Genomic DNA, 22,783 nt, shown 5'->3' with positions numbered 1-22,783 from the left:
AAAGGAGGGAAAGGAGGGAAAGGAGGGAAAGGAGGGAAAGGAGGGAAAGGAGGGAAAGGAGGGAAAGGAGGGAAAGGAGGGAAAGGAGGGAAAGGAGGGAAAGGAGAGAAAGGTGGGAAAGGAGGGAAAGGAGGGAACGGTTGGAAAGGAGGGATAGGTTGGAAAGGAGGGAAAGGCGGGAAAGGAGGGAAAGGAGGGAAAGGAGGGAAAGGAGGGAAAGGAGGGAAAGGAGGGAAAGGATGGAAAGGAGGGAAAGGAGGGAAAGGAGGGAAAGGAGGGAAAGGAGGGAAAGGAGGGAAAGGAGGGAAAGGAGGGAAAGGAGGGAAAGGAGGGAAAGGAGGGAAAGGAGGGAAAGAAGGGAAAGGAGGGAAAGGAGGGAAAGGAGGGAAAGGAGGGAAAGGAGGGAAAGGAGGGAAAGGAGGGAAAGGAGGGAAAGGAGGGAAAGGAGGGAAAGGAGGGAAAGGAGGGAAAGGAGGGAAAGGAGGGAAAGGAGGGAAAGGAGGGAAAGGTGGGAAAGGAGGGAAAGGAGGGAAAGGAGGGAAAGGAGGGAAATGAGGGAAAGGAGGGAAAGGATGGAAAGGAGGGAAAGGAGGGAAAGGAGGGAAAGGAGGGAAAGGTGGGAAAGGAGGGAAATGAGGGAAAGGAGGGAAAGGAGGGAAAGGAGGGAAAGGAGGGAAAGGAGGGAAAGGAGGGAAAGGAGGGAAAGGAGGGAAAGGAGGGAAAGGAGGGAAAGGAGGGAAAGGAGGGAAAGGAGGGAAAGGAGGGAAAGGAGGGAAAGGATGGAAAGGAGGGAAAGGAGGGAAAGGAGGGAAAGGAGGGAAAGGAGGGAAAGGAGGGAAAGGAGGGAAAGGAGGGAAAGGATGGAAAGGAGGGATAGGAGGGATAGGAGGGAAAGGAGGGAAAGGAGGGAAAGGAGGGGAAGGAGGGAAAAGAGAAAATGGAGGGAAAGGAGGGAAAGGAGGGAAAGGATTGAAAGGATGGAAAGGAGGGATAAGAGGGATTGGATGGAAAGGAGGGAAAGGAGGGAAAGGAGGGAAATAAAGGAAATGGTGTAAAGGAGGGAAAGGAGGGAAAGGAGGGAAAGGAGGGAAAGTACGCACAATCAAATGTATTTCGAACCACCAATTGGGACGAAAAAGTTATTGCAGGTATATTTCCATACCGTTTCAAACTGTTTCGTCGCTTCTCAGCCCAAGTAAGCACGGAGGAGCTGAGCCGGAATCGATACGAGCACACACCAACTGGTTGAATTTGAAGACAGATGTTTTAACCAACAGATCCACAATACACACCTTCAAACATTGTTTCCGGGATTAGGCATCTCCGAGCTACCAAACAGCTAAATTATCGTAAGCGACAGACGGAAAGAATGAAAAGGAGGGAAAGGAATGAGGAGGGAAAGGATGGAAAGGCGAGAAAGGAAGGAAAGGAAGTAAATGAGGGAATGGAGGGAAAGGAGGAAAAGGAGGGAAAGGAGGGAAAGGAGGGAAAGGAGGGAAAGGAGGGAAAGGAGGGAAAGGAGGGAAAGGAGGGAAAGGAGGGAAAGGAGGGAAAGGAGGGAAAGGAGGGAAAGGAGAGAAAGGAGGGAAAGGAGGGAAAGGAGGGAAAGGAGGGAAAGGAGGGAAAGGAGGGAAAGGAGGGAAAGGAGGGAAAGGAGGGAAAGGAGGGAAAGGAGGGAAAGGAGGGAAAGGAGAGAAAGGTGGGAAAGGAGGGAAAGGAGGGAACGGTTGGAAAGGAGGGATAGGTTGGAAAGGAGGGAAAGGCGGGAAAGGAGGGAAATGAGGGAAAGGAGGGAAAGGATGGAAAGGAGGGAAATGAGGGAAAGGAGGAAAAGGAGGGGAAGGAGGGAAAGGAGGGAAAGGAGGGAAAGGAGGGAAAGGAGGGAAAGGAGGGAAAGGAGGGAAAGGAGGGAAAGGAGGGAAAGGAGGGAAAGGAGGGAAAGGAGGGAAAGGAGGGATAGGAGGGAAAGGAGGGAAAGGATGGAAAGGAGGAAGAGGAGGGAAAGGAGGGAAAGGAGGGAAAGTAGGGAAAGGAGGGAAAGGAGGGAAAGGAGGGAAAGGAAGGAAAAGAGGGAAAGGAGGGAAAGGAGGGAAAGGGGGGAAAGAAGGGAAAAGAGGGAAAGGATGGAAAGGAGGGAAAGGAGGGAAAGGAGGGAAATAAAGGAAATGGTGTAGAGGAGGGAAAGGAGGGAAAGGAGGGAAAGGAGGGAAAGGAGGGAAAGTACGCACAATCAAATGTATTTCGAACCACCAATTGGGACGAAAAAGTTACTGCAGGTATATTTCCATACCGTTTCAAACTGTTTCGTCGCTTCTCAGCCCAAGTAAGCACGGAGGAGCTGAGCCGGAATCGATACGAGCACACACCAACTGGTTGAATTTGAAGACAGATGTTTTAACCAACAGATCCACAATACACACCTTCAAACATTGTTTCCGGGATTAGGCATCTCCGAGCTACCAAACAGCTAAATTATCGTAAGCGACAGACGGAAAGAATGAAAAAGAGGGAAAGGAATGAGGAGGGAAAGGATGGAAAGGCGAGAAAGGAAGGAAAGGAAGGAAATGAGGGAATGGAGGGAACGGAGGGAAAGGAGGGAAAGGAGGGAAAGGAGGGAAAGGAGGAAAAGGAGGGAAAGGAGGGAAAGGAGGGAAAGGAGGGAAAGGAGGGAAAGGAGGGAAAGGAGGGAAAGAAGGGAAAGGAGGGAAAGGAGGGAAAGGAGGGAAAGGAGGGAAAGGAGGGAAAGGAGGGAAAGGAGGGAAAGGAGGGAAAGGAGGGAAAGGAGGGAAAGGAGGGAAAGGAGGGAAAGGAGGGAAAGGAGGGAAAGGAGGGAAAGGAGGGAAAGGTGGGAAAGGAGGGAAAGGAGGGAAAGGAGGGAAAGGAGGGAAATGAGGGAAAGGAGGGAAAGGATGGAAAGGAGGGAAAGGAGGGAAAGGAGAGAAAGGAGGGAAAGGAGGGAAAGGAGGGCATTGGACTAGTGGCCGATCCGTTGGTTGATGCATCCTCTCTGGAGCCACCATTTGTCGCGCACACGAGAGTGTCTTTCGGAGCAGCAGCCCTAGACAGGCACAGTACACGCCGACTTAAGCACAATAATAAACGCACCAACTGGTTTCAATTGGATTTATACTCTAAAAATGCTGACCGTCGTCCATCAGCATTTTCTTCTTAGCCTATGTTTTCCATAAAATCGTTAAAAAAGCGCGCATCGCTGGCGCGTTGCATCACGTAGCTATTCAGTAAGTATTGCTACCTAGCAACGCTTTGTTTTTAAGGCTAAATTATCGGAAGCGACAGACGAAAAGAAGGAAAAGAAGGAAAAGGAGGGAAAGGATGGAAAGGAGGAAAAGGAGGGAAAAGAGGGAAAGGAGGGAACGGTTGGAAAGGAGGGAATGGAGGGAAAAGAGGGAAAGGATGGAACGGAGGGATAGGAGGGAAAGGAGGGAAAGGAGGGAAAGGAGGGAAAGGAGGGAAAGGAGGGAAAGGAGGGAAAGGAGGGAAAGGAGGGAAAGGAGGGAAAGGAGGGAAAGGAGGGAAAGGAGGGAAAGGAGGGAAAGGAGGGAAAGGAGGGAAAGGAGGGAAAGGAGGAAAAGGAGGGAAAGGAGGGAAAGGAGGGAAAGGAGGAAAGGAGGGAAAGGAGGGAAAGGAGGGAAAGGAGGGAAAGGAGGGAAAGGAGGGAAAGGAGGGAAAGGAGGGAAAGGAGGGAAAGGAGGGAAAGGAGAGAAAGGAGGGAAAGGAGGGAACGGTTGGAAAGGAGTGATAGGTTGGAAAGGGGGGAAAGGCGGGAAAGGAGGGAAATGAGGGAAAGGAGGGAAAGGATGGAAAGGATGGAAATGAGGGAAAGGAGGAAAAGGAGGGAAAGGAGGGAAAGGAGGGAAAGGAGGGAAAGGAGGGAAAGGAGGGAAAGGAGGGAAAGGAGGGAAAGGAGGGAAAGGAGGGAAAGGAGGGAAAGGAGGGAAAGGAGGGAAAGTACGCACAATCAAATGTATTTCGAACCACCAATTGGGACGAAAAAGTTACTGCAGGTATATTTCCATACCGTTTCAAACTGTTTCGTCGCTTCTCAGCCCAAGTAAGCACGGAGGAGCTGAGCCGGAATCGATACGAGCACACACCAACTGGTTGAATTTGAAGACAGATGTTTTAACCAACAGATCCACAATACACACCTTCAAACATTGTTTCCGGGATTAGGCATCTCCGAGCAACCAAACAGCTAAATTATCGTAAGCGACAGACGGAAAGAATGAAAAGGAGGGAAAGGAATGAGGAGGGAAAGGATGGAAAGGAGGGAAAGGAGGGAAAGGAGGGAAAGGAGGGAAATGAGGGAAAGGAGGGAAAGGATGGAAAGGAGGGAAATGAGGGAAAGGAGGAAAAGGAGGGAAAGGAGGGAAAGGAGGGAAAGGAGGGAAAGGAGGGAAAGGAGGTGAAGGAGGGAAAGGAGGGAAAGGAGGGAAAGGAGGGAAAGGAGGGAAAGGAGGGAAAGGAGGGAAAGGAGGGAAAGGAGGGAAAGGAGTGAAAGGAGGGAAAGGAGGGAAAGGAGGGAAAGGAGGGAAAGGAGGGAAAGTACGCACAATCAAATGTATTTCGAACCACCAATTGGGACGAAAAAGTTACTGCAGGTATATTTCCATACCGTTTCAAACTGTTTCGTCGCTTCTCAGCCCAAGTAAGCACGGAGGAGCTGAGCCGGAATCGATACGAGCACACACCAACTGGTTGAATTTGGAGACAGATGTTTCAACCAACAGATCCACAATACACACCTTCAAACATTGTTTCCGGGATTAGGCATCTCCGAGCAACCAAACAGCTAAATTATCGTAAGCGACAGACGGAAAGAATGAAAAGGAGGGAAAGGAATGAGGAGGGAAAGGATGGAAAGGAGGGAAAGGAGGGAAAGGAGGGAAAGGAGGGAAAGGAGGGAAATGAGGGAAAAGAGGGAAAGGATGGGAAGGAGGGAAATGAGGGAAAGGAGGAAAAGGAGGGAAAGGAGGGAAAGGAGGGAGAGGAGGGAAAGGAGGGAAAGGAGGGAAAGGAGGGAAAGGAGGGAAAGGAGGGAAAGGAGGGAAAGGAGGGAAAGGAGGGAAAGGAGGGAAAGGTGGGAAAGGAGGGAAAGGATGGAACGGTTGGAAAGGAGGGATAGGTTGGAAAGGAGGGAAAGGAGGGAAAGGAGGGAAATGAGGGAAAGGAGGGAAAGGATGGAAAGGAGGGAAATGAGGGAAAGGAGGAAAAGGAGGGAAAGGAGGGAAAGGAGGGAAAGGAGGGAAAGGAGGGAAAGGAGGGAAAGGAGGGAAAGGAGGGAAAGGAGGGAAAGGAGGGAAAGGAGGGAAAGGAGGGAAAGGAGGGAAAGGAGGGAAAGGAGGGAAAGGAGGGAAAGGAGGGAAAGGAGGGAAAGGAGAGAAAGGTGGGAAAGGAGGAAAAGGAGGGAAAGGAGGGAAAAGAGGGAAAGGAGGGAAAGGAGAAAAAGGAGGGAAAGGAGGGAAAGGAGGGAAAGGAGGGAAAGGATGGAAAGGAGGGATAGGAGGGATTGGATGGAAAGGAGGGAAAGGAGGGAAAGGAGGGAAAGGAGGGAAATAAAGGAAATGGTAAAGGAGGGAAAGGAGGGAAAGGAGGGAAAGGAGGGAAAGGAGGGAAAGGAGGGAAAGGAGGGAAAGGAGGGAAAGGAGGGAAAGGATGGAAAGGAGGGATAGGAGGGATTGGATGGAAAAGAGGGAAAGGAGGGAAAGGAGGGAAAGGAGGGAAATAAAGGAAATGGTGTAAAGGAGGGAAAGGAGGGAAAGGAGGGAAAGGAGGGAAAGGAGGGAAAGGAGGGAAAGGAGGGAAAGGATGGAAAGGAGGGATAGGAGGGAAAGGATGGAAAGGAGGGATAGGAGGGATTGGATGGAAAAGAGGGAAAGGAGGGAAAGGAGGGAAAGGAGGGAAATAAAGGAAATGGTGTAAAGGAGGGAAAGGAGGGAAAGGAGGGAAAGGAGGGAAAGGAGGGAAAGGAGGGAAAGGAGGGAAAGGAGGGAAAGTACGCACAATCAAATGTATTTCGAACCACCAATTGGGACGAAAAAGTTACTGCAGGTATATTTCCATACCGTTTCAAACTGTTTCGTCGCTTCTCAGCCCAAGTAAGCACGGAGGAGCTGAGCCGGAATCGATACGAGCACACACCAACTGGTTGAATTTGAAGACAGATGTTTTAACCAACAGATCCACAATACACACCTTCAAACATTGTTTCCGGGATTAGGCATCTCCGAGCAACCAAACAGCTAAATTATCGTAAGCGACAGACGGAAAGAATGAAAAGGAGGGAAAGGAATGAGGAGGGAAAGGATGGAAAGGAGGGAAAGGAGGGAAAGGAGGGAAAGGAGGGAAATGAGGGAAAGGAGGGAAAGGATGGAAAGGAGGGAAATGAGGGAAAGGAGGAAAAGGAGGGAAAGGAGGGAAAGGAGGGAAAGGAGGGAAAGGAGGGAAAGGAGGGAAAGGAGGGAAAGGAGGGAAAGAAGGGAAAGGAGGGAAAGGAGGGAAAGGAGGGAAAGGAGGGAAATGGTGTAAAGGAGGGAAAGGAGGGAAAGGAGGGAAAGGATGGAAAGGAGGGAAAGGAGGGAAAGGAGGGAAAGGTGGGAAAGGAGGGAAAGGTTGGAAAGGAGGGAAAGGAGTGAAAGGAGGGAAGGAGGGAAAGAAGGGAAAGAAGGGAAAGGAGGGAAAGGAGGGAAAGGAGGGAAAGGATGGAAATGAGGGAAAGGAGGGAAAGGAGGGAAAAGAGGGAAAGGATGAAAAAGAGGGAAAGGAGGGAAAAAAGGGAAACTAGGGAAAGGAGGGAAAGCACAACAATAAACGCACCAACTGGCTCTTGGCAAATAATGCCTTCATTATTTTTTTTTTCAATTGAATTTATACTCTAAAAATGCTGACCGTCGTCGATCAGCATTTTCTTCTTAGCCTATGTTTTCCAATAAATCGTTAAATTCCATTTAATCGTTAAGCGCGTTTAATCGCTGGCGCGTTGCATAACGTAGCTATTCAGCAAGTATTGCTACCTAGCAACACTTTGTTTTTAAAGCTAAATTATCGTAAGCGACAGACGGAAAGGAGGGAAAGGAGGGAAAGGAATGAGGAGGGAAAGGATGGAAAGGCGAGAAAGGAGGGAAAGGATGGAAATGAGGGAATGGAGGGAACGGAGGGAAAGGAGGGAAAGGAGGGAAAGGAGGGAAAGGAGGGAAAGGAGGGAAAGGAGGGAAAGGAGGGAAAGGAGGGAAAGGAGGGAAAGGAGGGAAAGGAGGGAAAGGAGGGAAAGGAGGGAAATGGTGTAAAGGAGGGAAAGGAGGGAAAGGAGGGAAAGGATGGAAAGGAGGGAAAGGAGGGAAAGGAGGGAAAGGAGGGAAAGGAGGGAAAGGTTGGAAAGGAGGGAAAGGAGTGAAAGGAGGGAAGGAGCGAAAGAAGGGAAAGAAGGGAAAGGAGGGAAAGGAGGGAAAGGAGGGAAAGGATGGAAATGAGGGAAAGGAGGGAAAGGAGGGAAAAGAGGGAAAGGATGAAAAAGAGGGAAAGGAGGGAAAAAAGGGAAAGGAGGGAAAGGAGGGAAAGCACAATAATAAACGCACCAACTGGCTCTTGGCAAATAATGCCTTCATTATTTTTTTTTTCAATTGAATTTATACTCTAAAAATGCTGACCGTCGTCGATCAGCATTTTCTTCTTAGCCTATGTTTTCCAATAAATCGTTAAATTCCATTTAATCGTTAAGCGCGTTTAATCGCTGGCGCGTTGCATAACGTAGCTATTCAGCAAGTATTGCTACCTAGCAACACTTTGTTTTTAAAGTTAAATTATCGTAAGCGACAGACGGAAAGGAGGGAAAGGAGGGAAAGGAATGAGGAGGGAAAGGATGGAAAGGCGAGAAAGGAGGGAAAGGATGGAAATGAGGGAATGGAGGGAACGGAGGGAAAGGAGGGAAAGGAGGGAAAGGAGGGAAAGGAGGGAAAGGAGGGAAAGGAGGGAAAGGAGGGAAAGGAGGGAAAGGAGGGAAAGGAGGGAAAGGAGGGAAAGGAGGGAAAGGAGGGAAAGGAGGGAAAGGAGGGAAAGGAGGGAAAGGAGGGAAAGGAGGGAAAGGAGGGAAAGGAGAGAAAGGTGGGAAAGGAGGGAAAGGAGGGAACGGTTGGAAAGGAGGGATAGGTTGGAAAGGAGGGAAAGGAGGGAAAGGAGGGAAATGAGGGAAAGGAGGGAAAGGATGGAAAGGAGGGAAATGAGGGAAAGGAGGAAAAGGAGGGAAAGGAGGGAAAGGAGGGAAAGGAGGGAAAGGATGGAAAGGAGGGAAAGGAGGGAAAGGAGGGAAAGGAGGGAAAGGAGGGAAAGGAGGGAAAGGAGGGAAAGGAGGGAAAGGATGGAAAGGAGGGATAGGAGGGATAGGAGGGAAAGGAGGGAAAGGTGGGAAAGGAGGGGAAGGAGGGAAAGGAGGGAAAGGAGGGAAAAGAGGGAAAGGAGGGAAAGGAGGGAAAGGGGGTGTTACGAATAGAGTTGAGCGGCACTGACAGTGTAGGATGGCTAGAGCTATGCCATAGGATTGAGAGATCGTAAGCGTAAAATATTAGCGAAGGATAATCGGCAAAAACGATAGAAAAAGGTTTGATGGAAACGGAATGGCGGTAAACGGAGAGATTATAAATAGGAGCGAATGCTATACGAACGTTCTTTTCGGATCGAATCCTTTGGTAAATAGATTTTAATTTTGGCGCTCGCCTCAAGCTGCCTAAAATAAGTCTACGGCTTGCAGAAGTTTGAACGACATCCGAAAGCAGTTATAACATTCCAAAATTAAATCTGTAGTTGTGAGGAAACCCGTTGAGTATTTGTTTGTGAGTGCAGTTCAACGGAAAATGTTCGGTGTTACGTCCATCCAGCAGAAGGAAACCCGAGAGGTTGCTAGTTCGGTGGTGAGGCAGGAGAGTGGCCAAGTTGAAGCGGTCGTGCCGCGGAGCGACAAAGTCGTTGGTGGAATTGCGAGCGGAGGTTTTCCGACTGCGGAAGGGCTATCGAACACGGAAGCGAGCACGGCACAGCCGAACGGCCCACGGAACGAGGCGGATTTGCGATCACCGTTGCGCAACTCAATGGCGGAGTGCATTGCGACGCCAGAGGAGTCAGTTTGGTTGATTGAAGAGGAGTCAGGAGCAGAAGGTCATGTGACGGAAAAACGCACCGCCGTTCCTACGGCACACCATTCTCGGCGTGCCGAGATTTTAAGAAAGAGAGTTGAAGTGGAGAAGCAGCAGTTGAAGTTGAGACAGATGGAACTGGAGTTGATAGAGCTTGAAGATGCAGGCTACACAGAAGCCAGTGAGCGCGATGGCGCAGCGCAACGGGTTAAAGCAGAAGAATGGCTGTCCGCTACCGATCACTGCGGCGCAAACTCGGCTCCGGGTATGGTACCCCCTACTCCATGTTTCGCTAGCACCGCCAACCCACCACGAATGTTATATCAGGATCATCCCCAGGTTCCTGACTATATTACCTGGAGAAAGTACCATGATGAGGCTCATAGAAGAACTTCCTTCCAAATGCCGCCGAGTTATCGCTCTAAAACTTACGCTGGCACCACCATATATTCAAGCGTTAACCTCACACAATCGCAAATTTCGGCCCGACAAGGTGCGGTTGGAAAAGAACTACCGGTATTCAGTGGTGCGGTGGAAGAGTGGCCGATGTTCATTCGGATGTTTGAGCGATCGACGGAGTTATGTGGTTTTTCGGAGGCAGAAAACTTACTACGGCTTCAGCGAGCATTGATCGGAGAGGCTAAAGAAAGTGTTGGACATTTGCTGCTATTGCCCGATGGGCTGAATGAAGTGATGGAAACGCTAGAGGTGCAGTTCGGTCGTCCCGACCAGATCATCGAAGCGACGGTTGAGAAAGTGAGAAGAATGCCGGCTCCAAATCCTGGTTGTTTAAGGTCCCTTGCGAAATTTGGGTTTTCTGTGCGAAATATGTGCGCGACAATAGAGGCTCTCAAATTACCCGAATATGCATGCGATGTTGCACTACTACGTGAGCTCGTTTCCAAACTACCATCGGAAGCCGCACTTGATTGGGCACGGTATAAACGGCAGCTGCGGTTTGTAAGTTTGTCAGAATTTGGGCACTGGATTAGTCAATTGGCACGCGACGCTAGCGACGCTATCGTAGACCCTCCTAGTCGTAACGCAAACGAGCAGCGGATTAGTACGGGAAGGCGGCAGCCATCTCAAGACTTTCGTGTACAAAATCATCAACCGTCTCGTCAGCCTCCTCGAATTCACAGACCAGCGATTCGCGCGCCTCAAACCACCTACTGGAACACACACATGGCACATACCCAATTTAACGATTCGATACGCCCAACACCAGGTTCACCGGGTGTAATAGTTCAGTGCTTGTTGTGCAAAGGAACGTGTGATAACTTATCCAACTGCAGCGCGTTTTTACAGTTTTCGGTGGGAGCACGGAGAGCGTTCGTTCACGCAAAGCAGCTATGCATTAAGTGCCTAAGTGCCCACCAGACGCCTTGTTTTGTAACTGCCGTTTGTGGAGTGGATGGGTGCGAAGCCAGTCATCATGCTCTTCTACACGACGGTGTACCGGCGCACGCACCCGCGCCATCAGTGGAACTTTGTAGCACGCATTCAGGCACCGAAGATCGAGTTTTACTGAAATATGTACCAATCAAAGTATACGGCCCTCGTGGTTCTGTCGACACTCATGCGCTTATAGACGACGGGTCGTCGTCAACGTTTATGGACAGTTCGCTTTTAAATGAGGTTGGATTGAGTGGTAATCCTGCCCCCCTTTGTCTGCAATGGACTGGCGGAGTGACTCGACAGGAGAATGATTCGGTAAGGCTGAAGATCGTCATATCTGCAAGGAATGGAAACCGTAAATACGAGCTACAGAACACCAGAACGGTAAACAATCTAGCCCTACCTGAGCAGTCGTTGTTAGTACCTCAGTTGTCATCCAATTACGAGCATTTAAAGGGCCTGCCGATTGACTCGTACACTGCCGTTCAGCCACGAATTCTGATAGGAATCGACAATTGTCACGTAACTAGAACACTAAAAAGCGCTGAAAGAAGATGTAACGAACCCATCGCTTCAAAAACTCGGTTAGGTTGGGTTATTTATGGTCCTTGTCCAATCGCCAAGAATGTTCCAGGAACTACATATTTGAACTTCCATGTGTGCTTATGCGATGGAGTAAGTGAAGAGTTACTAAATACGGCGTTGAAGGAGTACTTCGCACTGGAAACTATCGGGGCTGAGAAGCCGGTCAAAGAGTGGCGTTGTAAGGAAGATGAAAGGGCGATTATGATATTAGAAAAGGAAACATCGCTTTGCAACAATCGATATGAAAGTGGATTGCTGTGGCGGTACGATAACATCAGTCTTCCATGCAACCGGGCTATGGCTTTGAGGCGCTACAACTGCTTAAAGAGGCGAATGCAACGAGATCCACTCTTGGCGAAGGCGGTTAGAGACACGATGAGAAGCTACGAAGAAAAGGGTTACATTCGGCGTATGACGAAAGACGAGGTATCTGTTCGAAAACCCAGAGACTGGTTCCTGCCCGTTTTCCCAGTAACTAACGCCAACAAACCGGGCAAGATTCGTCTAGTATTCGACGCCGCCGCCGCCGTCAGTGGAACAAGCCTAAATAGTGTACTTCTCACCGGGCCAGATCTTGCGACCAGTCTGTTAACCGTACTGTTCAAATTTCGAGAAAACAGCGTAGCCGTGGTTGGAGACATAAAAGAAATGTTCCATCAGGTGATGATAAAGGAAGATGATCAGCGGTCTCAGATGATTTTATGGGAAGGAGACACGCCCGATGAAGAGCCGATTCAATACGTGGTCAAGGTTATGACCTTTGGGGCTGCCTGCTCTCCTAGCACGGCGCAATACGTCAAGAATCGCAATGCCGACCGCTTTCAGTCGAAGTGGCCACGGGCGGTGGAGTGTATAAAGAGCGAGCACTATGTGGATGATATGCTCTTTAGTGTAGAAACGGAGGAAGAAGCGGTTTCGCTCGCTGAAGAAGTGCGGAAAATACATTCGATGGGAGGATTCGAGATTCGCAATTGGATCTCCAACTCAACGCGAGTAGCCAAGCACATGCAGGTACAAGCTGAAACGGAGAAAAGTTTTATTATGGGAAGCGAAGCCGTAGCGGAAAAGGTGTTAGGAATGTGGTGGGACACTTCGAGTGATACCTTCAGCTTTCGACTATCTCCGAGGTACGACGAGGGTCTATTGTCTGGCGACTGCTTACCAACGAAACGACAAGTGCTACGGACTCTCATGAGCATCTACGATCCAATGGGGCTTATTGGACATTTCCTTATGTATCTTAAGTCTCTTCTGCAAGAGATTTGGCGCAGTGGTTGCGAATGGGACCAGAGAATCGGCGGTCGCCTGGCAGAAAAATGGTGCACATGGAGCAAGGTACTTCGCCACGTTCCCGGCGTGCGGGTTCCTAGATGTTACCGAAAGCTCACATCGAATCGAGCTAAGGCCGAGCTTCATGTGTTTTGCGATGCGAGCGAGGATGTCATGGCCGCTGTAGCGTATCTTAGATTCGAAGAGGATGGTATCGTCGAGTGCGCGTTGGTCGGCTCTAAAACACGCGTTGCACCACTTAAATTCGTATCGATTCCCAGACTGGAACTACAAGCTGCTGTCATCGGTGCACGCTTGGGCCGTGCGATAATCCAATCCCATCGACTAGAAATCCAGCGGACCACGTATTGGACAGATTCGAAAAACGTAATGAGCTGGCTGAATTCCGACCATCGCCGCTATCATCAATTCGTCGCCTTTCGCATCGGTGAACTGCTCGAGACAACAGATGTCGACCAGTGGCGGTGGCTGCCGACAAAACATAACGTTGCTGACGAAGGTACCAAGTGGGCAAAAACCCTAGACTTGGCGTCCACAAGTCGATGGTTTAGGGGCCCAGCCTTTCTCTGGTGCACGAAGAGTGAGTGGCCTGTGAGTACCACACCCGTTAACGAGACGGCCGAGGAGCTTCGATCGAGTTTAACGCACCATCAGATAGTGGAATCGTCGCCTGGCTCCACTCCTTTCGTTCTTTTCGAAAGATTCAGCAAATGGAAACGTTTGCTCAGAGCAGTGGCGTTCGTCATCCGTTTCACGAGGAACGCTCGGGCCCGAGCGCACAACGGCACAAAACAACTCGGAATGTTGACCCAACAGGAGCTAGCGGATGCAGAAAAAACCTTGTTTAAGCAGATTCAACGGGAAGCGTACTCACGTGAGATTCGTAGTCTAAAACATCTAGCTGAGAAAGCTCATCCCTGGCGCAGCGGCGTGGAGAAGGATAGTCCGCTCTATAAACTGACACCCGTCATCGACGATCGTGGGCTGCTGTTAATGAACGGGCGTTTGGCCAACGCCAGTGACGTGAGCCCGCAAACGAGACGCCCAATCATTTTGCCTCCAAACCATCGTGGTACGTTTCTATTAATCCATGAGCTTCATGATCGTTTCAGGCACTGCAATCACACGTCGGTTATTAACGAAGTCCGTTCTCGCTTCTGGATACCACGATTACTGAAAACGTACAAGAGTGTACGACAAGCCTGTCAGGTCTGCCGCATACGGGAGGCCAAGCCCGACCCCCCGATGATGGGAAATTTACCGGATCCCCGACTGGCCATGGGACAACGCGCATTTACGTACACTGGGATCGATTACTTCGGACCCATAAGCGTTTCAGTAGGACGACGTGTGGAGAAGCGGTGGGGCGTACTATTTACGTGTCTTACGGTCAGGGCGGTACACCTGGAAGTAGCGCACTCACTCACCACTGGATCGTGTATCGCCGCAATCCGACGGTTTATCGCCAGGCGCGGCATGCCGCGTGAAATAGTCAGCGACCGCGGGACAAACTTCGTGGGAGCAGCTCGCGAGTTGATGGAAGCGGTTGCCGAGGTTGACCACGAAGCGTTGATGGTGGAGTTCTGCAGCCCGGAGGTGAAGTGGACGTTTAACCCACCGGGATCGCCCCACTTCGGAGGATGCTGGGAGCGGCTGGTGCGTTCGGTGAAGAAGGTGCTTGGACAACTTAACCTTCCAATTCGGCCGACGGATGAGATACTCGAAACCGCGCTGGCCGAGATCGAACTAATCATCAATTCAAGGCCGCTGACGTACGTTCCAGTAGACGATGCGTCAGCCGCCCCCCTGACTCCAAACGACATTCTTCTGGGAAGCTCTGATGGAAGTAAACCGCCGATCTGGTACAGCGACACGTCGGATGCTGTGAGGTCGATGTGGAGATCGTCGCAACTCATAGCGGATGTTTTCTGGAAAAAATGGGTCTCCGAATACCTTCCGACTTTAGCGCGACGCACGAAATGGTTTAAGCCGGCGCGACCGATCCAGGAAGGCGATGTTGTAATCGTTGTTGATGAATGCTTACCGCGTAACTGTTGGCCTAAGGGACGAGTAGTATCCGTAGTTCGTGCAAAAGACGGGCAAGTTAGACAAGCCGTGGTGAGAACACAAAAGGGTTTTTATAAACGGCCAGCAACAAAATTAGCCGTATTAGACGTGAGAGGTGGGAAAACAGAAGTAGATTTTAGCCCCGGCGAGACAGAATAGTGGCGTGGTCGAGCACATGGTAGCAGCTGTCAGTGCGCATGAGAGGGAGTGAGACGCAAGAATTTGTTTACCTTGACGTCACACTGCGGAAGGGAATGTTACGAATAGAGTTGAGCGGCACTGACAGTGTAGGATGGCTAGAGCTATGCCATAGGATTGAGAGATCGGAAGCGTAAAATATTAGCGAAGGATAATCGGCAAAAACGATAGAAAAAGGTTTGATGGAAACGGAATGGCGGTAAACGGAGAGATTATAAATAGGAGCGAATGCTATACGAACGTTCTTTTCGGATCGAATCCTTTGGTAAATAGATTTTAATTTTGGCGCTCGCCTCAAGCTGCCTAAAATAAGTCTACGGCTTGCAGAAGTTTGAACGACATCCGAAAGCAGTTATAACAGGGGGGAAAGAAGGGAAAAGAGGGAAAGGATGGAAAGGAGGGAAAGGAGGGAAAGGAGGGAAATAAAGGAAATGGTGTAAAGGAGGGAAAGGAGGGAAAGGAGGGAAAGGAGGGAAAGGAGGGAAAGGTGGGAAAGGAGGGAAAGGAGGGAAATTACGCACAATCAAATGTATTTCGAACCACCAATTGGGACGAAAAAGTTACTGCAGGTATATTTCCATACCGTTTCAAACTGTTTCGTCGCTTCTCAGCCCAAGTAAGCACGGAGGAGCTGAGCCGGAATCGATACGAGCACACACCAACTGGTTGAATTTGAAGACAGATGTTTTAACCAACAGATCCACAATACACACCTTCAAACATTGTTTCCGGGATTAGGCATCTCCGAGCTACCAAACAGCTAAATTATCGTAAGCGACAGACGGAAAGAATGAAAAAGAGGGAAAGGAATGAGGAGGGAAAGGATGGAAAGGCGAGAAAAGAAGGAAAGGAAGTAAATGAGGGAATGGAGGGAAAGGAGGGAAAGGAGGGAAAGGAGGGAAAAGAGGGAAAGAATGGAAAGCAGGGATAGGAGGGATAGGAGGGAAAGGAGGGAAACGAGGGAAAGGAGGTGAAGGAGGGAAAGGAGGGAATGGAGGGAAAGGAGGGAAAAGAGGGAAAGGATGGAAAGGAGGAAAAGGAGGGAAAGGAGGGAAAGGAGGGAAAGGAGGGAAAGGAGGGAAAGGAGGGAAAGGAGGGAAAGGAGAGAAAGGTGGGAAAGGAGGGAAAGGAGGGAACGGTTGGAAAGGAGGGATTGGTTGGAAAGGAGGGAAAGGAGGGAAAGGAGGGAAATGAGGGAAAGGAGGGAAAGGATGGAAAGGAGGGAAATGAGGGAAAGGAGGAAAGGAGGGAAAGGAGGGAAAGGAGGGAAAGGAGGGAAAGGAGGGATAGGAGGGATAACAGGGAAAGGTGGGAAAGGAGGGAAAGGTGGGAAAGGAGGGAAAGGAGGGAAAGGAGGGAAAGGAGGGAAAGGAGGGAAAGGATGGAAAGGAGAGAAAGGAGGGAAAGGAGGGAAAGGAGGGAAAGGAGGGAAAGGAGGGAAAGGAGGGAAAGGAGGGAAAGGAGAGAAAGGTGGGAAAGGAGGAAAAGGAGGGAAAGGAGGGAAAAGAGGGAAAGGAGGGAAAGGAGAAAAAGGAGGGAAAGGAGGGAAAGGAGGGAAAGGAGGGAAAGGATGGAAAGGAGGGATAGGAGGGATTGGATGAAAAGGAGGGAAAGGAGGGAAAGGAGGGAAAGGAGGGAAATAAAGGAAATGGTGTAGAGGAGGGAAAGGAGGGAAAGGAGGGAAAGGAGGGAAAGGAGGGAAAGGAGGGAAAGTACGCACAATCAAATGTATTTCGAACCACCAATTGGGACGAAAAAGTTACTGCAGGTATATTTCCATACCGTTTCAAACTGTTTCGTCGCTTCTCAGCCCAAGTAAGCACGGAGGAGCTGAGCCAGAATCGATACGAGCACACACCAACTGGTTGAATTTGAAGACAGATGTTTTAACCAACAGATCCACAATACACACCTTCAAACATTGTTTCCGGGATTAGGCATCTCCGAGCTACCAAACAGCTAAATTATCGTAAGCGACAGACGGAAAGAATGAAAAGGAGGGAAAGGAATGAGGAGGGAAAGGATGGAAAGGAGGGAAAGGAGGGAAAGGAGAGAAAGGAGGGAAATGAGGGAAACGAGGGAAAGGATGGAAAGGAGGGAAATGAGGGAAAGGAGGAAAAGGAGGGAAAGGAGGGAAAGGAGGGAAAGGAGGGAAAGGAGGGAAAGGAGGGAAAGGAGGGAAAGGAGGGAAAGGAGGGAAAGGAGGGAAAGGAGGGAAAGGAGGGAAAGGAGGGAAAGGAGGGAAAGGAGGGAAAGGAGGGAAAGGAGGGAAAGGAGGGAAAGGAGGGAAAGGAGAGAAAGGTGGGAAAGGAGGGAAAGGAGGGAACGGTTGGAAAGGAGGGATAGGTTGGAAAGGAGGGAAAGGAGGGAAAGGAGGGAAATGAGGGAAAGGAGGGAAAGGATGGAAAGGAGGGAAATGAGGGAAAGGAGGAAAAGGAGGGAAAGGAGGGAAAGGAGGGAAAGGAGGGAAAGGATGGAAAGGAGGGAAAGGAGGGAAAGGAGGGAAAGGAGGGAAAGGAGGGAAAGGAGGGAAAGGAGGGAAAGGAGGGAAAGGAGGGAAAGGATGGAAAGGAGGGATAGGAGGGATAGGAGGGAAAGGAGGGAAAGGTGGGAAAGGAGGGGAAGGAGGGAAAGGAGGGAAAGGAGGGAAAAGAGGGAAAGGAGGGAAAGGAGGGAAAGGGGGGAAAGAAGGGAAAAGAGGGAAAGGATGGAAAGGAGGGAAAGGAGGGAAAGGAGGGAAATAAAGGAAATGGTGTAAAGGAGGGAAAGGAGGGAAAGGAGGGAAAGGAGGGAAAGGAGGGAAAGGTGGGAAAGGAGGGAAAGGAGGGAAATTACGCACAATCAAATGTATTTCGAACCACCAATTGGGACGAAAAAGTTACTGCAGGTATATTTCCATACCGTTTCAAACTGTTTCGTCGCTTCTCAGCCCAAGTAAGCACGGAGGAGCTGAGCCGGAATCGATACGAGCACACACCATCTGGTTGAATTTGAAGACAGATGTTTTAACCAACAGATCCACAATACACACCTTCAAACATTGTTTCCGGGATTAGGCATCTCCGAGCTACCAAACAGCTAAATTATCGTAAGCGACAGACGGAAAGAATGAAAAAGAGGGAAAGGAATGAGGAGGGAAAGGATGTAAAGGCGAGAAAGGAAGGAAAGGAAGTAAATGAGGGAATGGAGGGAAAGGAGGGAAAGGAGGGAAAGGAGGGAAAAGAGGGAAAGGATGGAAAGCAGGGATAGGAGGGATAGGAGGGAAAGGAGGGAAACGAGGGAAAGGAGGTGAAGGAGGGAAAGGAGGGAATGGAGGGAAAGGAGGGAAAAGAGGGAAAGGATGGAAAGGAGGGAAAGGAGGGAAAGGAGGGAAATAAAGGAAATGGTGTAAAAGAGGGAAAGAAGGGAAAGGAGGGAAAGGAGGGAAAGGAGGGAAAGGAGGGAAAGGAGGGAAAGGAGGGAAAGGAGGGAAAGGTTGGAAAGGAGGGAAAGGAGGGAAAGTTCGCACAATCAAATGTATTTCGAACCACCAATTGGGACGAAAAAGTTACTGCAGGTATATTTCCATACCGTTTCAAACTGTTTCGTCGCTTCTCAGCCCAAGTAAGCACGGAGGAGCTGAGCCGGAATCGATACGAGCACACACCAACTGGTTGAATTTGAAGACAGATGTTTTAACCAACAGATCCACAATACACACCTTCAAACATTGTTTCCGGGATTAGGCATCTCCGAGCTACCAAACAGCTAAATTATCGTAAGCGACAAACGGAAAGAATGAAAAGGAGGGAAAGGAATGAGGAGGGAAAGGATGGAAAGGCGAGAAAGGAAGGAAAGGAAGGAAATGAGGGAATGGAGGGAACGGTGGGAAGGAGGGAAAGGAGGGAATGGAGGGAAAGGTTGGAAAGGAGGGAAAGGAGGGAAAGGAGGGAAAGGAGGGAAAGGAGGGAAAGGAGGGAAAGGAGGGAAAGGAGGGAGAGGAGGGAAAGGATGGAAAGGAGGGAAAGGAGGGAAAGGAGGGAAAGGAGGGAAAGGAGGCAAAGGAGGGAAAGGAGGGAAAGGAGGGAAAGGAGGGAAAGGAGGGAAAGGAGAGAAAGGTGGGAAAGGAGGGAAAGGAGGGAACGGTTGGAAAGGAGGGATAGGTTGGAAAGAAGGGAAAGGAGGGAAAGGAGGGAAATGAGGGAAAGGAAGGAAAGGATGGAAAGGAGGGAAATGAGGGAAAGGAGGAAAAGGAGGGAAAGGAGGGAAAGGAGGGAAAGGAGGGAAAGGAGGGAAAGGAGGGAAAGGAGGGAAAGGAGGGAAAGGAGGGAAAGGAGGGAAAGGAGGGAAAGGAGGGAAAGGAGGGAAAGGAGGGAAAGGATGGAAAGGAGGGAAAGGAGGGAAAGGAGGGAAAGGAGGGAAAGGAGGGAAAGGAGGGAAAGGAGGGAAAGGAGGGAAAGGAGGGAAAGGAGAGAAAGGTGGGAAAGGAGGAAAAGGAGGGAAAGGAGGGAAAAGAGGGAAAGGAGGGAAAGGAGAAAAAGGAGGGAAAGGAGGGAAAGGAGGGAAAGGAGGGAAAGGATGGAAAGGAGGGATAGGAGGGATTGGATGAAAAGGAGGGAAAGGTGGGAAAGGAGGGAAAGGAGGGAAATAAAGGAAATGGTGTAAAGGAGGGAAAGGAGGGAAAGGAGGGAAAGGAGGGAAAGGAGGGAAAGGAGGGAAAGGAGGGAAAGGAGGGAAAGGAGGGAAAGGAGGGAAAGGAGGGAAAGGAGGGAAAGGAGGGAAAGGAGGGAAAGGAGGGAAAGGAGGGAAAGGAGGGAAAGGAGAGAAAGGTGGGAAAGGAGGGAAAGGAGGGAACGGTTGGAAAGGAGGGATAGGTTGGAAAGGAGCGAAAGGAGGGAAAGGAGGGAAATGAGGGAAAGGAGGGAAAGGATGGAAAGGAGGGAAATGAGGGAAAGGAGGAAAAGGAGGGAAAGGAGGGAAAGGAGGGAAAGGAGGAAAAGGATGGAAAGGAGGGAAAGGAGGGAAAGGAGGGAAAGGAGGGAAAGGAGGGAAAGGAGGGAAAGGAGGGAAAGGAGGGAAAGGAGGGAAAGGATGGAAAGGAGGGATAGGAGGGATAGGAGGGAAAGGAGGGAAAGGTGGGAAAGGAGGGGAAGGAGGGAAAGGAGGGAAAGGAGGGAAAAGAGGGAAAGGAGGGAAAGGAGGGAAAGGGGGGAAAGAAGGGAAAAGAGGGAAAGGATGGAAAGGAGGGAAAGGAGGGAAAGGAGGGAAATAAAGGAAATGGTGTAAAGGAGGGAAAGGAGGGAAAGGAGGGAAAGGAGGGAAAGGAGGGAAAGGTGGGAAAGGAGGGAAAGGAGGGAAATTACGCACAATCAAATGTATTTCGAACCACCAATTGGGACGAAAAAGTTACTGCAGGTATATTTCCATACCGTTTCAAACTGTTTCGTCGCTTCTCAGCCCAAGTAAGCACGGAGGAGCTGAGCCGGAATCGATACGAGCATACACCAACTGGTTGAATTTGAAGACAGATGTTTTAACCAACAGATCCACAATACACACCTTCAAACATTGTTTCCGGGATTAGGCATCTCCGAGCAACCAAACAGCTAAATTATCGTAAGCGACAGACGGAAAGAATGAAAAAGAGGGAAAGGAATGAGGAGGGAAAGGATGGAAAGGCGAGAAAGGAAGGAAAGGAAGTAAATGAGGGAATGGAGGGAAAGGAGGGAAAGGAGGGAAAGGAGGGAAAAGAGGGAAAGGATGGAAAGCAGGGATAGGAGGGATAGGTGGGAAAGGAGGGAAACGAGGGAAAGGAGGTGAAGGAGGGAAAGGAGGGAATGGAGGGAAAGGAGGGAAAAGAGGGAAAGGATGGAAAGGAGGGAAAGGAGGGAAAGGAGGGAAATAAAGGAAATGGTGTAAAAGAGGGAAAGAAGGGAAAGGAGGGAAAGGAGGGAAAGGAGGGAAAGGAGGGAAAGGAGGGAAAGGAGGGAAAGGAGGGAAAGGAGGAAAAGGAGGGAAAGGAGGGAAAGGAGGGAAAGGAGGGAAAGGAGGGAAAGGAGGGAAAGGAGGGAAAGGTTGGAAAGGAGGGAAAGGAGGGAAAGTACGCACAATCAAATGTATTTCGAACCACCAATTGGGACGAAAAAGTTACTGCAGGTATATTTCCATACCGTTTCAAACTGTTTCGTCGCTTCTCAGCCCAAGTAAGCACGGAGGAGCTGAGCCGGAATCGATACGAGCACACACCAACTGGTTGAATTTGAAGACAGATGTTTTAACCAACAGATCCACAATACACACCTTCAAACATTGTTTCCGGGATTAGGCATCTCCGAGCTACCAAACAGCTAAATTATCGTAAGCGACAAACGGAAAGAATGAAAAGGAGGGAAAGGAATGAGGAGGGAAAGGATGGAAAGGCGAGAAAGGAAGGAAAGGAAGGAAATGAGGGAATGGAGGGAACGGTGGGAAGGAGGGAAAGGAGGGAAAGGAGGGAAAGGTTGGAAAGGAGGGAAAGGAAGGAAAGGAGGGAAAGGAGGGAAAGGAGGGAAAGGAGGGAAAGGAGGGAAAGGAGGGAGAGGAGGGAAAGGATGGAAAGGAGGGAAAGGAGGGAAAGGAGGGAAAGGAGGGAAAGGAGGGAAAGGAGGGAAAGGAGGGAAAGGAGGGAAAGGAGGGAAAGGAGGGAAAGGAGGGAAAGGAGAGAAAGGTGGGAAAGGAGGGAAAGGAGGGAACGGTTGGAAAGGAGGGATAGGTTGGAAAGAAGGGAAAGGAGGGAAAGGAGGGAAATGAGGGAAAGGAGGGAAAGGATGGAAAGGAGGGAAATGAGGGAAAGGAGGAAAAGGAGGGAAAGGAGGGAAAGGAGGGAAAGGAGGGAAAGGAGGGAAAGGAGGGAAAGGAGGGAAAGGAGGAAAAGGAGGGAAAGGAGGGAAAGGAGGGAAAGGAGGGAAAGGAGGGAAAGGATGGAAAGGAGGGAAAGGAGGGAAAGGAGGGAAAGGAGGGAAAGGAGGGAAAGGAGGGAAAGGAGGGAAAGGAGGGAAAGGAGGGAAAGGAGAGAAAGGTGGGAAAGGAGGAAAAGGAGGGAAAGGAGGGAAAAGAGGGAAAGGAGGGAAAGGAGACAAAGGAGGGAAAGGAGGGAAAGGAGGGAAAGGAGGGAAAGGATGGAAAGGAGGGATAGGAGGGATTGGATGAAAAGGAGGGAAAGGAGGGAAAGGAGGGAAAGGAGGGAAATAAAGGAAATGGTGTAAAGGAGGGAAAGGAGGGAAAGGAGGGAAAGGAGGGAAAGGAGGGAAAGGAGGGAAAGTACGCACAATCAAATGTATTTCGAACCACCAATTGGGACGAAAAAGTTACTGCAGGTATATTTCCATACCGTTTCAAACTGTTTCGTCGCTTCTCAGCCCAAGTAAGCACGGAGGAGCTGAGCCGGAATCGATACGAGCACACACCAACTGGTTGAATTTGAAGACAGATGTTTTAACCAACAGATCCACAATACACACCTTCAAACATTGTTTCCGGGATTAGGCATCTCCGAGCAACCAAACAGCTAAATTATCGTAAGCGACAGACGGAAAGAATGAAAAGGAGGGAAAGGAATGAGGAGGGAAAGGATGGAAAGGAGGGAAAGGAGGGAAAGGAGGGAAAGGAGGGAAAGGAGGGAAAGGAGGGAAAGGAGGGAAAGGATGGAAAGGAGGGAAATGAGGGAAAGGAGGGAAAGGAGGGAAAGGAGGGAAAGGAGGGAAAGGAGGGAAAGGAGGGAAAGGAGGGAAAGGAGGGAAAGGAGGGAAAGGAGGGAAAGGAGGGAAAGGAGGGAAAGGAGGGAAAGGAGGGAAAGGAGGGAAAGGAGGGAAAGGAGGGAAAGGAGGGAAAGGAGGGATAGGAGGGAAAGGAGGGAAAGGAGGGAAAGGAGGGAAAGGTTGGAAAGGAGGGAAAGGAGGGAAAGTACGCACAATCAAATGTATTTCGAACCACCAATTGGGACGAAAAAGTTACTGCAGGTATATTTCCATACCGTTTCAAACTGTTTCGTCGCTTCTCAGCCCAAGTAAGCACGGAGGAGCTGAGCCGGAATCGATACGAGCACACACCAACTGGTTGAATTTGAAGACAGATGTTTTAAC

The sequence above is a fragment of the Anopheles gambiae genome, chromosome 2 (assembly GCF_943734735.2).
Source record: "Anopheles gambiae chromosome 2, idAnoGambNW_F1_1, whole genome shotgun sequence".
Classification (NCBI taxonomy): domain Eukaryota; kingdom Metazoa; phylum Arthropoda; class Insecta; order Diptera; family Culicidae; genus Anopheles; species Anopheles gambiae.
Note: the sequence above shows the minus strand (reverse complement) of the source record.